The sequence below is a fragment of the Loxodonta africana genome, chromosome 15 (assembly GCF_030014295.1).
Source record: "Loxodonta africana isolate mLoxAfr1 chromosome 15, mLoxAfr1.hap2, whole genome shotgun sequence".
Lineage (NCBI taxonomy): Eukaryota > Metazoa > Chordata > Mammalia > Proboscidea > Elephantidae > Loxodonta > Loxodonta africana.
Window position 1 is genome coordinate 14,103,769 of NC_087356.1, and position 17,440 is coordinate 14,121,208.

A 17,440-nucleotide genomic window follows, 5' to 3' on the forward strand; every position below is an offset into this window, starting at 1 on the left:
TCAGACATAGCAACGATCGTGAGGATGGCACAGGACTGGGCAGTGTTTTGTTCTGTTGTACATAAGGTTGTTGCGAATTGGTATTAAATTATCCACTCGATGGCACCTAACAACAACAACAACAACATTGTCTGGACCACATTGAGAAATCAGCCAGACCCTTATGGTCTTGGGTTGCCACTACATTTTCATGTGTACATCTTCCCCCTTCAAGTAGATTCTTTGTTCTCTGAAGGCTGGAGTTATATTTGTACTTCTGCACTTTTCTCCCAGCATCTAGAAGCTTGCTATTCAAAGTGTGATCCTTGGAATGTATAATGTTACCTGGGAGTTTGTTACAAACACAGAATCTCTCTTCTCAGGGGACTTCTAGCTCAACTGGCATAACATAGTTTATAAAGAAAATGTTCTGCCTACATTCTACTTTGGTGAGTAGCATCTGGGGTCTTAAAAGCTTGTGAGTGGCCATCTACGATACTCCACTGGTCCTACCCCATCTGGAACAAGGGAGAATGAAGAAAACCAAAGACACAATGGAAAGATTAGTCCGAAGGACTAATGGACCACAACTACCACAGCCTCCACCAGACTGAGTCCAGCACAACTAGATGGTGTCCGGCTACCACCACTGACTGCTCTGACAGGGACCACAATAGAGGGTCCCAGACAGGGCTGGAGGAAAACAGAGAACAAAATTCTAACTCACAAAAAAAGACCAGACTTACTGGTCTAACAGAGTATAGTGCCCGGATACCCTTTTAACTCAGTACTGAAGTCATTCCTGAAATGCACCCTTTAGCAAAAGATTAAACAGGTCCATAAAACAAAATGACATTAAATGGGCACACCAGCCCAGGGGCAAGGATGAGGAGGCAGGAGGGGACAGAGAAGCTGGTAATGGGGAACCCAAGGTCGAGAAGGGGAGTGTTGACGTGTCAGGTGGTTGGCAACCAATGTCACAAAGCAATATGTGCATTAATTGTTTAATGAGAAACTAATTTTCTCTGTAAACCTTCATCTAAAATACAAAAAAAAAAAGAAATGCAGACTCTCAGGCCCCACCACAGACCCACTGTATCAAAACCTGCATTATAACAAGATCCTTGTGTGATTTGTATGCACATCAAAGTTTGAGATTATGGCTCTAGAATGGTTCTCTTGGGGAAATTTATGATTATAAGATTTGAAATGATTTGTCTAAAGCCACACGGAAGTTAAAGATGAGCTAACATTAGAAACCAGGGGTGGTGGTTTAAAATATGTACACACATTCTTTGACATTCCCTTCAAAAGGTAGAGCCTAATTCCACCCCCCTCCCCCACTGAGTGTGGGCTGGATTTTAGTAACTCACTTCTAACAAGCAGAAAAAAGGCAGAAGTGACTGTGCGTAACTTCAGAGACTACATCGTGTGAGGTGCTGCAGCCCTTGCCTGTTCGTTCTGTTGGATCGCTCAGTCGCCATGTTGTGAGGACCCTCAAGCAGCCCACGAAGAGGCCCACATGATGAAGAACTGAGCCTTCCAGCCAATTATGTGGATGCTTCAGTCCTGTCTTAGTCATCTGGTGCCACCATAACAGAAATACCACAAGTGGATGGCTTTAACAAAGAGAAATTTATTTCCTCATAGTAAAAGCAGGCTAAAAGTCCAAATTCAAGGCGTCAGTTCCAGGGAAGGCTTTCTCTCTCTGTTGGCTCTGGAGGAAGGTCCTTGTCCTCAATCCTCCCCTGGTTGAGGAGCTTCTCAGGCTCAGGGACCCCAGGTCCAAAGGACGCGCTCTACTCATGGTGCTGCTTTCTTGGTGGTATGAGGTCCCCAACTCTCTGCTTGCTTCTCTTTCCTTTTATTTCTTGAGAGATAGAAGGTGGTGCAGGCCACACCCCAGGGAAATTCTCCTTACATTGGATCGGGGAGGTGATCTGAGTAAGGGTGCTGGTACAATCCTACCCTAATCCTCTGAACATAAAATTACCATCACAAAATGGAAGACGACCACACAATACTGGGAATCATGGCCTAACCAAGTTGACACATTTTTGGGGGGACCCAATTCAATTCATGACAAGTCCCAATCAAGTCTTAAAAAGGCTGCAGCTCCAGCCAACTGCAACCTCATGAAAGACCCTGAGCCAGAACCACCCAACTGAACGGTTCTCTAATTCCTGACCCTCAAAACTGTATAAGATAATAAAGGTTTGTTGTTTTAAGCGGCTATGCTTTGGGGCATGACTAATACCCCAGGGCTTTTGCCTTCAAGTTCTTTGCTACTTCAGTCGCACCCTAGCGAGACATCCACGTGGCACCAAATTATGTTCCACAGAACTTTGGACACTGTGACTCCAGTTCTTGAGCGCCGTAGGATTTAGAGCAGACAATAACAATGAAATCAAAGCATAGAGGCGGGGCACTAGGCCGCTTGATTGCGCAGCCCCACGTACACAGTCACGCTACGGTCCCTGCTCCTTCTCTCGACCCCTCAGTCATCCACCCTGGCGTTCTCGTTGGCTTCCGTTCCAACATTCCAACCACTGTCCTTTCCAACGCAGACTTGGCTGTGGGAGTGTTGGGGTCAGGGCTGGGTCAAGCTGAACTGGGCTAAGGCATCTAAAAAAAAGTGTGACCCTGGTTCAGTAACAGAATGTCGGGCCCTGTGGCAAAACCAGCGTCTGAATGAGCTGATTTCCACTCCTCCCTCTCCCCCACCATTCTGATTCTGTAGCTGTGATTGCACTGGAATGAAAACTTGTCTGACTGATTTAAAGGACAACCCCCAGCTGATTTGTTAATTATCAAAGGTGGGCTATGGTCCAGAAAATTGACGCTGAGATTGAGAGGGGGATGAGAAAAGATGGGTGTCAGGCAAGGCGGTCTCCTGTTGGGATGCTCTCTCTTCTCTGCTTCTTCCTCCATTTGGGAAGGCACCCTGGTTGTCCCTTCCTCCCCTACTCTGGCTAGCTCAATTCTCCCCTTTGCCTTTCTCAGTTTCTTCTAGAATTTTCTGAGTGGGGAGGCTCCAAACAAGGCAACCTATGCCCCTAGTCCAACATATTTCCTGTGATGGTGCTGTTACTTGGTGTTTATAATGCCACCTCCCTTCATTCTGTGCAAACAGGCCATTAAAAGCTGACCTGTTCCTCCCAGACGCTGGCTGGGGCGGGAGGGGGAGCTGAGAGAACTGCGGCCATCCCACAGTCTCCTCCTTCTCTCTGGCAGCACCCAAAACACCCATTGCCCTCAAGTCAAATTCCAACTCATAGCGACCTTCTAGGAGAGAGCAGAACTGCCCCATAGGGTTTCTAAGGCTGTAAATCTTTACAGAAGCAGACAGCCGCATCTTTCTCCCACGGAGTGTCTGGTGGATTTGGACGGTTGGCCTTTTGGTTAGCAGCCTAGTGCTTAACTACTGTGCCATGAGGGCTCCTTCTCTGGCAGCAGTTGCCCTTCTATGGGAGATCCAGAGGGCTGAGCTGGGCTACAGCCATGGCTACCTCAAGGTTTCATTTCCTAGTGTTGTTGGTGCCTGAGGACAACTTACGCCAGAACCCTGGTGGTCAGCAGATATTCCCGCCTCTCTGCTTTGTGCTAGACCAGTCCCAGCCGGAAAGCAGTGGGTCCTAGAACTTGGACCTTGCCTTTCTTACCCCTGCCGGCCAAGCTGCTAGCTGTCTCTGGGGCAATGAGGTGAGGAATGTACTTTCCGGGTGGAGCGGTGTTTGGGAGTCCACTGCGCACATGGTAACAATAGCTTGTTTCGAGCTCCACACTGACTCCAAAAACAGGAGATTGTTTGGCGAGAGCTCGAACTTTGCTTCCATTGCATAGTTAAAAAAAATAAATCAGAATTCTCAAAGGCCTTTTAACATTGGATTCTTTTGAACGCTTTACTGGTCTTTGGTTTTATGTAAATAACTCAACCACTTTTCCTGGGATTCAAGTTCAGGTTCACAGGGCATTTTAAGGACAAAGTTCTTATCCATTATCAATTAAATGTGGAGCTCTTGAAAATGACATCATGTTTGGTAAAACAGAGGGCCAACAAAAACTAAGAAAACCCTCAATCAGATGGGTTGACACGATAGCCACAACAATAGGCCCCAACCTACCGACAATCGTGAAGATGGCACAGGACTGGGCGATGTTTCACTTTGTTGTACGTAAGGTTGCCATGAGTCAGAGCTGGCTCGACGGCAGCTAACAACGAAAGCTCTAGGTGTCATCTTTGTTCACCATAGGTGCCATATTCCACCGCTAGGAGACACGAGGCTGTCCCATTCATTGATTCTCCAAATAATAATAATAATAAATGCTGACACACACTGTGGATTACAGGTTAGACTTTTCATTAGACTCTTTACAAATATTATTTTATCCTTGTATTGTGAAAAGTAGGTATTATTCCCATTTTACAGATAAAGAAACTGAGATTCAGAGGGGAGAAGAGACCTCACATAGTAATAAGTGGCAAGGCAGGAATTTTCTCTCTTGCCACCACCCAGAGCTGCTTCACCAGGCACCCACTGAATGCTTGTAATTTGCACAGTGGGCTTTAACCTCCTCTCTGAAGCTTGCAAGCCTCCAGTGGGAAGATTCAGAATGACTCAGGGCAATAGCTTGGTCAGCTTCTGGCCCTTTCAGGCATCCATTCTGCAGCCTCCTTTAATAAGCATCGGCTTTACACTTGACCTGGAGAACCAAAGCCCAAGTGACCCAATTTTGCCTTTCCTCTAAAAATTTCTTTTTTTTTTCTGAGCCCAGCCTCAAGGGCCAACCCTGCTGAGTGTGCAAGGCACACTGCCTGTGAGAGTTTAGGAAAAACAGCAAGAAAGGGTGCAGTAGCCCAGGAATTGTTACACCCCTAAGCAGGAAGGGGCAAGGGGAGAGAGTGGACCTGACCCAGAGATAGAAAGTGGTGTAGAGGGCTACGTAATAGGAACTACGGCCTCAGGTGGAGAGATGCACGGGGGAGGCTGGGGAATAAATACCCTGACACCATTCTCCCACTGGCCCTGGCCTTCCATTCATGACTTCTATTGGCCAGGCCCAGTTGGAAGCCAGAGGGTAAAGAAGTTTGTTGGTGCAGTCCATGCAGGTCAGACTCCTGGGCACAGAGTGGGAAGGAGAGGGGGAGTGAGTAGATCAGAAGGGAAAAACGGAAAATCATCAGCACAGCGTCCTTCACTAAGCTGGGAGGTGACCGAGTACAAGAACGCGTCTTCTTTATCCTGCTGGCCCCAGCCTGGGGCTCCATATATGTTAGCTGCCGTTGAGTCGGTCCCCGACCAGGGTGACGCCATGCACAGCGGGATCAGATGGTTGTAATTCATAAACTTTTCACTGGCTGATTTCCTGACGTTTCTCGCCAGGCCTTTCTTCCCAGTCTCTCTCAATCCGGAAGCACCACTGAAACCTGTTCAGTGTCACAGCAACACACAAGGCCTCACTGACAGACGAGTGGTGGCTGCACACGAGGTGCCTTGACCGGAAATTGGACCCAGGTCTCCCTCATGGAAGGCGAGAATTCTACCGCCGAACCACGCTGCTCTGACCGTGGTGGCTGAATCAGTGCAGGACTCAGGGAGGGGGAAGGACATGTAAGCACAGATCACCCCCCTTCCCACCTGAACACCAGAAGCAGCGAGGGCAATTTCAAAGGCAGACAGTGGGTGGCCAACACGAACAGGCCTGGGAGAGAGCTGGGCAGTCTGGGGTTGAACTCGGGGAGCTAAGAAGCTTGAAAAAGCCCCAGGTAGAAAAACCCTTAGTCAGAGCCCAGCCTAGTGATGGGGTGGGAGTGGCACAGGGAACCTGAGCTGATTGGTCCAGCAAGAGAAGGGGTGGCATTGTCCTCTCTGGCCCACTGACCACCACTACCCTTGGCAGGTGATGTCAGAGAAGAGTGGGACTGGGAGTGCATGGGGAGGGAAGAGACAGCTGGCTGATCACTAAGAGAAAGACCAGACAATATCAAGATTTCTTATGAAGTCACTTCTGAACATGTTAGCAAAATCAGGGTCACCATTACCTGCTCATAGTGGAATAGAGCAGGGTCTAAGGCCAAGGAGGCATAGTGACGAGGCCTTTGACTTTCAGTGGCTATTTCACTGTCCTGCAAGGAATGACCCTAGGTCATATATCCCTCCCAATCTGTCCTACAGAGGAAGGGTCGAAAGACACGGAAGATTGGGGTTTTCATTACCAAGGAGCTATTCATATTGTGAGTAAGAGGGCCCTGCCTGGTTTGCCAGGAGTGCCCAGAATGTTAGGTTAAGCCAGGGGCCCATAGTGCAATGACAGGGCAGCCACCCTATTCCTAATCTGGAAGACAAAGAGCAGCCAGCCACTAGGAGTCGATAAGGAACCGTGTGTTATGTGTTTCGTCTCTATCTCTTTCTACCTATCTGTCTGTCTGCTGGCCTGTCTCTCTGTCTGTCTATCTAGCTATCGTCTATCATCTAGCTATCTGTGCTCACCTGCTAACTGAAAGGCTGGAGATTTGAGTCCACCTAGAGATGCCTCAAAAGAAAGGCCTGGAGCAGCCATATAAGATGCATCAATTGGTCTCAACCCACCTGGATCAAAGGAGAATGAAGAACACCAAGGACACAAGGCGATCATGAGCCCGAGAGACAGAAAGGGCCACATAAACCAGCGACTACGTCACCCTGAGACCAGAAGAACTAGATGGTGCCTGGCTACAATCAATGACTGCCCTGACAGGGAACACAACAGAGAACCCCCGAGGGAGCAGGAGAGCAGTGGGATGCAGACACCAAATTCTCATAAGACCAGACTTAATGGTGTGACTGAGACTAGAAGGACCCCAGTGGTCATGGCCCCCAGACCTTCTGTTGGCCCAGGACAGGAACCATTCCTGAAGCCAACTCTTCAGACATGGATTGGACTGGACAATGGGTTGGAGAGGGATGCTGGTGAGGAGTGAGCTTCTTGGATCAGGTGGACATTTGAGACTACGTTGGCATCTCCTGCCTGGAGGGGAGATGAGAGGGTGGAGGGGGTTAGAAGCTGGTAAAATGGACATGAAAAGAGAGAGTGGAGGCAAAGAGCAGGCTGTCTCATTAGGGGGAGAGTAATTGGGAGTGTGTAGCAAGGTGTATATGGGTTTTTGTGTGAGAGACTGACTTGATTTGTAAACTTTTGTTTAAAGCATGATAAAAATTATTAAAAAAAAAAAAAAAAGGCCTGGCAATCTACTTCCGGAAAAATCAGGCATTGAAAACCCTATGGTGCACAGCCCTACTCTGACACACACAGGATCTTCATGAATCAGAATCGAATCAACAGCAACTGTTATGTATACACCAGCGGCTTCTGGAGAAAAGACCTGGCAATCTGCTCCCAAAAAGATTCAGCCTAAGAAACCCTATGGGGCAGTCCTACTCTGTCATACAGGGTCACTATTAGTTGGAATCAACTTGATGGCACACAACAACAACAACAACAACAATAACAATGAAAAATATTGGTGCATTATTTTTAACTAAAGTTGATAATCTATTCAGATTTCCTTAGTTTTTACCTAATGTCCTTCTTCTGTCCCAGGATCCCACCCAGGATACTGCATTGCATTTAGTCATCGTTTCCTCTTGGCTCTGACAGTTTTTCAGAATTCCCTTGTTATTGATGACCTTGAGACTTTTGAGGGGTTCTGGTCAGATGTTGTAGCAAAACCCACCCAGTGCTGTCGAGTCGATTCCGATTCCTGTAGACTGTCCGTTACTTGGGATTTCTCTGATGTTTTTCTCATGATTCGACTGGGATTATGCATTTGTGATAAGAAGATCACGGAGGTGAAGTGCCATTCTCATCACATCATATCAAGGATGCATGCTATGAACATGATTTATCACTGTTGATGTTGACCTTGAGCACCTGGCTGAGGCAATCTTTGTCAGGTTTCTCCACCATAAAGTTACTCTCCCCACCCCCCACCCCTTTCACGCGTACTCTTTGGAAAGAAGTCACTGTGGACAGCCCATACTTAAGGGTGGGAGGTAAGTTTCCCCTCTTTGACAGGGGGCAGGGACTAGTGTCTACATATATTACTTGGAATTCTCTGAACGGAAGATTTGTCTCTTCTCTTCCACTTATTTATTCAATCGTTTATTTATATTGGTATGGGTGCATGGATTTTATTTTATGCTTTGGGTTGTAACTCAACGCCACATTATTTATTTTGTTGCTCAAGTTGTTCCACCTTTGGCCATTGGGAGCCCATTCAGTTGACTCCCATGTCCCTTTGACATGCTCACATTGTGTTTTTGTTTGTTTTTATCATTTCCTTACTTTATGGCACCATACGATACTTCAGGTTCATCTTATACATTCCCTGACCCAGCCCTAGAATCTGCCATTTCTCCAGGAGCCTTAGTTCCTTTTATTGAAAAATGGGATTAGAAACCAAGATCTGGGTGTTGGGTGAAGAAACAAATGCTAAGATCTTCAGGATGCTCTGAAATACCTACGGGAAAGAAGCAGCTCACCTTTGTGAGGGTACCTGTGCTGTGATCAGTAAGTCAACAAGGCTGCATTGACAATGGTGGTGGCCCACCACCGGCTCGCCCTTAAAATTTTCCAAAATAGATCAAGCAAAAGTGAACCAAAAGTATCCTAGGTTCCTGGCCAGGAAGTCTGGCTTATTGGGTCATCAGTGGCCTGTCTCAGAGATCTGGTGGCCTTTCACTTTTGACCTTTCATCTTTGGCTCTTTGAATAAGTTCTTCTTCCTGAGTGTTCTTTAAATAGGAAAATGATTCCAGGTATCATGAAAGACTTAGAACATCTGAAAGTCTTCTAATACTTGTTCCCTCAACTTAAAGACACACATTTACTTTCTCATTGGTAAAATCTTTGTTCCAGTTGCTGAAAAAGCCCAGAAAACCCTCATCCATTAATACAAGACTTCAGAGTGGAGAGTAGCAATGTGTTTTAATGTTTTTGAAGGGCCAGCAAGGCTTTTCTGTGGCCTTAGTATATAGCTCCTTCTGTTGAGGGGGACAAATACATCACTAGTTCTTTCCTTTCTCCTTTCAATCTCTCATTCACACAAATAAATCACTTTCTAAGCCCCTATTAAATGAAACATATCATACTAAGTGATGGACAGAGGCAAATGGCATTTGTTTGTTCTTTGTTTTTGGCAGGGTTTATGGCGTCTATGGTTATGGATAAGACCCTTCTAGAAGCCTATATTCTAATACAGCAACATTAAGCAATTTCATCAAATAGAGCTGGGCTGCAGTAGTTCAAAGTATGTCCTTCTCCTGATAAAGGGCATCTACATAGGGAAGTATAAAAGGCAAGAAGGCAAGTTAAAGGAGCACCTGGATGGCATAGGCTAGCAGATGTCATGCCTCTGTAATGCTCAGTACATAGCCTGCTAGGCTGCCTTCATTGAGAAGAGTCTTAAGTATCTTCTAGAAACCCATCACTGGTCTTTGAAGCCCAAAGCATCTACACAGGGCATACGAGCACTGAAAAAATTCAGGAGCTAATAAGTTATAAGGGGTGAGATACACTATCCAGGCTCAAATGTGGGTGAAGACAAGGTCTAGAACACCCAATTAGATCCCTGTGGTTCCCAATAATCACCGTCTTATTAGGCGTCCATGTTTCCCATTAAGTCTAATTAAATACAAAAAGCTCATTAAAAATCACAGAAATTATGTGCAATCAAACACCTCGTGGGATTTGATTCCTTGGTTTGGAGGTTTAGGGTCATGATTTCATGGAACATCCCAGTTAATTGGCCTAATAACATGTTCAGTGCTACTGTTCTATCTCCTAGTTCATTGTGTAGTGCCTGGGCTCTTAAAAGCTTGAGGCCATCCAAGACACAACAATTGGTCTGTATTCACCTGTGGAAGAAGGATAGTCAGGAATAGAAGGAGGATATGCAATGTGTGGCTAATTGCCTCCATGAACAGCTGCCTCCTTTGCCATGAGACCAGAAGAACTGGATGGTGCCTGGCTACCATTACTGAACATCTTGAGCAAAGATTCTACAGAGGAATCTTGATCAAAAGGAGGAGAATGTAGAACAGAATTTAAAATTATCATTGACTCCAGACTTCCTAGAGCCATGGAAGGTGGATGAACCCCTGAAATTATTGCCCTGAGCTAATCTTTAAACCTTTAACCAAAAATATCCTCAAAGTCTTCTTAAACCAAACAGTAATTTAGCTTAACTAGTGAAAAATGTCTGCTTTGAGCATTATGCTCTTTTAAGAACTATCTATATAGGATCAGATTGACAACAGCCACTCAAAAGATTACATAGGAACCTTAGGGGACAGCGAATTTATGTTAATGGGGGAGGAATAACTCAGAAAAGGAGGGATAGAACGGTTACACAACTAGAAGTATGTAATCAATGTCACTGAGTGGCACATGTAGGAACTGCTGAATTTGTGTACGTTTTGCTGTGTATATTCTCAACAACAACAAGAAAATAAAAAAAACTATAGGAAATAATTGCAGAAAAATTGAACTTGGCAGGTTCTGGGTGTCTGCTAATAGGCATGTTTGTGATATCTTAAAAGAGACATGGAGTTTCACAATGTATTTCTAAACAGCAGGGTGCCAAGGGATCTTCATATTTATGGAGCACACAGATCCTCCTCGTAAGCACTGAGGCTGAGAGCAGAAAGGCGAAATATTTTTTCTAAATTTTTGTTTAACAGTGATTTAAAAAAAATCATTACTTCTAACTAATAAAATATAGCCACTAACCTGCTGGAGTCCCTGAGCGGCACAAAGGGTTAAGCGCTTGACTACTAGCCGAAAGGTTGGCAGTTCAAAACCACCCAGAGGCTCCTTGGAAGACAGGGCTGGTGATCTTCCAAAAGGTCACAACCCTGAAAACCCTATGGAGCACAGTTCTACTGTGCACACATGGGGTCATTATGAGTCTGAATCGACTAAATGGCAACTGCCAACAGAAACAACAAACCTGTTAGAATCTGAGATCCAGTGAATTTCGGGCAGAGGAAATTGTTCTAAAGCAACAGGACCCCCAAACACACTGAAAGTGTGTCAGTATGGAGACAGTCTATCAGTAAAGTCAGGGAAAAGGCTGTAGAAAATCCATTCTGAAGGCAGGAGGGCATCAATGAATTTGTTAGCACAGCTGCAAATTAGGTTAAATTAAACCCAACAGGAGAATAATCCATAGACAGAGCAGGGGGAATCAGACAACGTAAACTCGAATGAACACCATTTGAAAGCTTTCCAAAAAGAAACTATTAAACTGCAAGAGTTTTCAGCAGGGGGAGCATAAGGACTAGACATTCCATTTTAAATGAGGACTCAGGTGTGTACTTAGTAAGCTGAGGAGTTCCAGCTTCAAAAATGTTCAGTGTTGTAGAAAACGAGATTCATCTAAAACTCATAAATGCTGAACTACCCAACGGTGCCAAGCATTCTCCCTCCTTCCTTCTCTCCTTCCCTCCCTCCCATCCTTCCTCTTTCCCTCTTACTGAATTTCTTCAGCTTGCCTCTGGGTTCTTTAACAAGTGTCTAAGGAACAGATCTTTCATGCTGCTGGCTAAAGAGAGAGTCTTCAGGTTAGACCCCAGACGTGCGAGAGGTAAAGGCGTCACTCAGTCGTGGAAGTTCAGGAGCCAGATTTATCACCTCCGTGTTAGTCAGCCACCATCTCACCCAACGTCCTTGTTTGCTAGGACCCCCACTAGGCTGCCCTCTACCCCTCGCTTCTCCCACTTCCGCATCCTGCTTCAAGTCTCATCCCAAGCTATTTTGGTTCTTGAGTTTTAACACACACACACACAGATGCACGCACGCACGCACACACACACGCACACACGAAGAGATGCACACACACCAGGCACCATAGTCAGCACCATGCCCTAAGACCAGAACCAACCATGGGGACAGGGGAGCTGCGATTATAAGGCATCCCCCAGCGGAATTCTGGGGCAGGGACAGCACAATTCAGCTGCTTGGGAGAAGAACTGTTTACTCAAAACGTGGAGATGGCTGAAGGGAAGGGCAGGGAGAGAAAGCCAATGACGTTGGGAAAGTGTCAGAGGGAGCGGGGTTCTAGGATACTGAGCAAGGCTGTAGATGTACAGGCTATGGGAAAGAAAAGCTGCCCCCAGCTCCGTCCTGCCCCACAGTTAGATTATATAGGAGAGGACACAGAAAGACAGAATGAAGACCAAGAGGAGCACTCAAGCAGATTTTAGGCAGCAGTCATTAACAAGGGAAAAGCCATTAAGGAATGTTTAGGAACATGCTAATCTGTGGTTCCCTTAACCCCACTCATACCTCTGTAACTGGCTCCTTTCATAAAGATTCTTCATTTCCACCATCTGAAATGCATTGGGTTTCCTGACTCACTACCACTTCTCTCTCTTCGGTGACCAAGCACAGAGTACGGTTGGGACAACATAAGAGGAGGGAAGGAGAAAGCACCATCTGCTTGGGCAGTGTGGCTCCATGGGGAGAGCAGGGGCTACAGAGGCAGAGAGAAGGTGACTCCAGCTCCACCTCCCCAGCTGAGTGGACTTGGGCAAGTGACTTGAGCTTTTCTGGCCTCAGTTTCCTTATCTGAAAATCAGTATAATAATACTTGCCTCCAAGGAGCTCTGGTGGCACAACAGTTAAGCATTCGGTTTCAAACCAAAAGGTTGGTAGTTCAAACTCACCCAGCGACTCCTTGGGGGAAATATCTGGCAATCTGCTCCTGTAAAGATTACAGCCAAGAAAACCCCATGGGATGGGCCACAACTACTGCAGCCTCCACCAGACGGAGTCCAGCACAACTAGATGGTGGCTGGCTACCACCACCAACTAGTCTGACAGGGATCACAATAAAGGGTCCTGGACTGGGCTGGAGAAAAAAGTAGAACAAAATTCTAACTCACACCCACACCCACACCCACACCCACACCCACACCCACACCCACACCCCCACATACCCACACACACACCCACACCCACACACCCACATACCCACACACACACCCACACCCACACCCACACCCACACACACACCCACACAAAACAAGTCTTAATAGTCTGACAGAGACTTGAGAAACTCCAAGAGCATGGCCCCTGGACACACTTATAGCTCAGTAATGAAGTCACTCCTGAGGTTTACCCTTCAGCCAAAGATTAGGCCCATAAAACAAAACGGGACTAAATGGGCACACCAGCCTAGAGTCAAGGACGAGAAGGCAGGAAGGGACAGGAAAGCTGGTAATGGGGAATCCAAAGTAGAGAAGGGGAGAGTGTTGACATGTCTTGGGGTTGGCAACCAGTGTCACAAAACAATATGTGTATCAATTGTTTAATGAGAAAATAATTTGCTCTGTTAACCTTCATCTAAAGTAAAAACAAAACAAAACAAAACAAAAACCCACGGGGCAGTTCTACTCTGTCACACAGGGTTACTATAAGTCGAAAACAATGCAATGGCACCCAACAACAATACTAGCCTCCCAAGGTTGTTATAAGTATTAGTGTTAATGAATATATAGTCATATGCCGCATAATATCTGCTGGGACAATGTCCAACCACATATGTGTCCTTCGTCCTATAAGGTAGGTCATGGTAGAGTTCAGAAATCCTGATAAGAGAATGAGAGACAGAGGAGGTAACCAGATGTAGCAAATGCCACAGCTTCCCCAGGCAACACCTGTATCTCATGTTTCTTGTATATAAATTGATTGCGTTGCCAGGGGTATAATGGTATGGTACATGTATAACCTATAACTCATGTCGTGATAGTCATAGCAAACACCTATGTTAGTGGCTTACGTATGTACTGTACTGTGCTTTCTGTTGTTATCTTATTGCAAACTTGCCCTACTTACAAATAAAAAGTTTATTGTGTAATGGTACATGCTTCCACTCTGCAGCAGCATCTAATCTGGGGTATCACTCATGTCTTGAGTGTTGTAGCGTAATCTCTCTGATTAGTTTTCTTTCGAAAATATTACTGTGAAGTGCATCATGGCCCCCAGACACAGCAGAACCAGTGCTGGCATTAGCAGCAGCAACAGGCAAAGGAGAAGTATCAGTCTGGAAGGGAAACAAAAGGCATCCTACACAGCTTTGCCAAGTATATAATATGGTGTTTGCACAAGGTCCAAATCACATAACGTCGTATTTCACAGACGCACAACTGCACTTTCATTTTATACTATCAGCGATCGTTACGTTCCATGAGATGGGGCGAAGGTGGGTGACCACAGTCACACACTAATTTCTGATATACAAGTGTTTCGACGTCCCCCAGCTGTTCTTTAACCTCACCTCATTTCGTCCTCTTCCCCAGTTGCTTCACTAATTCCAGACACTATTGCGGTGAGAGAATCCCCATCCTGTCTGGGTGACTGTCACATCCTGAAACCTCTGCAGGGGAGAGAAGAGTGACACCTCCCTTACCAGGCTCTCAGGAGCAGAGGGGGAAATTGCCTTCTCCGTTCTGGCAGGCATGTCTTGCCTCTGGTCTCGGCAGATACCCATATTTGTCAACAAGTATTTACTGATTACCCCCTAAGTTTTAGGTTCCCATACGTATGATGACATTTATGATATATATAAAAATATATATATGTACACCTATATAGTGTGTGTGTGTATACATATAAATACAAAAAAAAAGTCATCTAATAATCAATGCTATGGATAAAAATAAAACAGGAAGTTCTGGGGTGGGAACTGTGATTTTATTCAGAGTGCTCAGGGAGCCTTTGTCTGATAAGATGACATATTAGTAGAGACCTGAAGGGAATGAAGGAGAGACCCATACAGAGATCTTGGGAAGAAGCATTTTAGGCAGAAGGAACAGAAGATGACTTGTGTAAGGAGCAGCAAGGTCAGTTTGGCTGGACTACAGTGAGGAAGAGAGTGTCACTGGGGGGAAGGTGGCAACTGGACACCATGCTCCACGGGGCTTGCAGACCCTGCTTTGTCCCTATCAGTGTAGCTGCCCCTTAACTGTGAGGTCCCAGTGGAACTCTGGATCTGCTGGCCAAGTTAATGGGTTGTTCCAAAGAATGACAGACACCTCAGATGGACTTGACATTCCTGAAACTGAACGAACGATTTATAACCAAAGGCATAGCCACATACTTTCTATTCAGTCCATGAGTGTATGGGGAAGACTTTACTGGACTTATTGTGTGCCCATGTCCTGTTCTAAGTGCTTTGCCTGCTTCTTCTCATTTAAATCCTCAAACCAATCTCATGCAGTAAGTACTATTATCCTTTCTACTGCTCAGACGACTGAGAGAATTCGCTCAAAATGATTTGTCCCACCATCAGTATGTAGAGGGGCTAGCATCTGAACCTGTGTCCTTTGGATGCTAGGCTGTGCTCTTACCCATTCTTCTACACTGCCAGCTGCTCCAGCATCCTTTTCTGAGCCATCCTCTTCTACTACGGCCAGCTCACTATAGTCCAACCCTAACATGACATGTCAAATCCAGGTTTGGAAGAGAAGAATGACTTCTGAGGTTGAAATAGATTTAGCTTGTCTCAGGTTTCATGCAACTGACTCATTGCCATTGTCGTGGATAAGCCTAGTTAGGCTCTTGGCCTTGAGAGAATGAAAAGGGTCGTCTAATGGTTCCAAATGCTGCTCTAGCTCCAGCTTCCTACTGACCCACCCAACACCTGTGTAGGTTCCGGGGCCCAGCAGAGTGTCTCTGGGGAACTCAGAGATGTCCAGGGTTCTGGACAGAGTTTTCTGTCTAGGAAAATGACTAGATATAAATCGCCGCCCCCTCTTGAAATGGTTATGATATAAAATTAAGCTTCGATCTTATTTGCCCACCTCATTTCAGATCTGATCTCTGAAGGAGCCCAAGGAGAAGACACAGAGTTGAAGTTCATGAACCTGAGTTGAAATCCTGCCACTTATCAGGAGGAAGCTCATGGGCAAGTCACCTCTCACCTCTCTGAGCCTTCATTTGCATGTTTATGGAACAATGATGGTAATATCCATTTCTCATCATTGTGATGCAGATTAAATAAAGTGAAAACATTGTGAAGGTAAAAAAGTCCAATAAAGGTTGGTTCGTATAAACATTTATTGAGTACCTTCTGTGTGCCAGGCACTGTGCTAGGTGCTAGAGAACATAAGGATGGACAAGACATGCTCCTTATCCTCTGATACAGAGGTATTGATAGTCAGTGCAGTGGAGGAGACGGACATTGAACAGATTAATTACAATGCAAAGCAATGTGACAACTGCTATTTATTTTCATTTCTTCCTATACAGCTTTGCTCTTTGTTTGCGTGTGGATATGCGGTTATTAGACCTATTTTTTTCTTCGCTAGTATGGGCCGTAACAATGAGTCTTTCTTTCTTTTCGATCTTTTAACAAAACCTTGAATAAAATTTGGAGCCCATGATCCTCCTGAGAATGTGGTAGCCTCTTTAATGAAGAAAACCCACCTCCAGGGAGGCCCTCGGAGAAGTGTTTTTCTTCTTCAGACACCATGGTAAACAGGAAAGATGGCCACACCACACCCGCCGTCCAACCCACACTTGGGGAGCGAGCCTGCATCCTCAGCCCTCCTGGTTAGAATCCAGGGAAGGCAGGCGGGGACCCCAGACCACTGCCACAGGTGGAGGGATGTTTAGCCAGATTGATGCCTATATCTCCTGAGGCCCCTTGCTTTTATTTAACCGACGCCCAAAGGAGGTGGAGAGCCTGTCCTTAGAGAACAAGAGGCATGGCATTTGTAAGTGCCTCTATTCTGTAAATGTAAGGAGGAGTTCAACATTCTACTGTTCTTACTTTTGCAATCTTCGCAAAATAAATATTTGCCTTCAAAAGCTACAGCTGCGATAATCATCAGGGTACAATTCGCAAGCGCTGTTTCCCTCACACACTCCAATTGCAGAAGTCGTGTCAAAGAGCTGTGTGTGGTCTGTTTGGATAATGATTTTCATGTGGAAACCTCGAGTTGAAAACCACCTGGCAGTAATTTAGGAGAAAGTTTGGTCTCCTGGTTTTTAGAGTTGACTCAAAATTTCGCTCCTCATTTTATGGAGGGAGGGACATTTCCCAAGTCGCTGAAATGTCCCTCCCTTCATAAAATAAGGAGCGAAATTTACTTAAGTGAGCGCTAAAGAGAACTAGTCCCTGAGTGGTGCACACAGTTAATGTGCTTGGCCGCTAACCATAAAGGTCGGTGGTTTAAGTCCATCCAGAGGGGCCTCAGAAGAAAGGCCTGGTGATCTACTTCCAAAAAATCAGCGATTGAAAACTCCACGGAGCACAGTTCTCCTCGGACGCACACAGGGTCCTCGTGAGTCAGAACCCCCTCCACGGCAGCTGGGTTGCTTTCAGTTTTAAGGGAGAGCTGAGACATCTGCAGCGGAGCTTCCTGGTTGTTGGAAAAGGGCTGGCCTCCAGGTGTCTGTTGTATGATGGATATTTC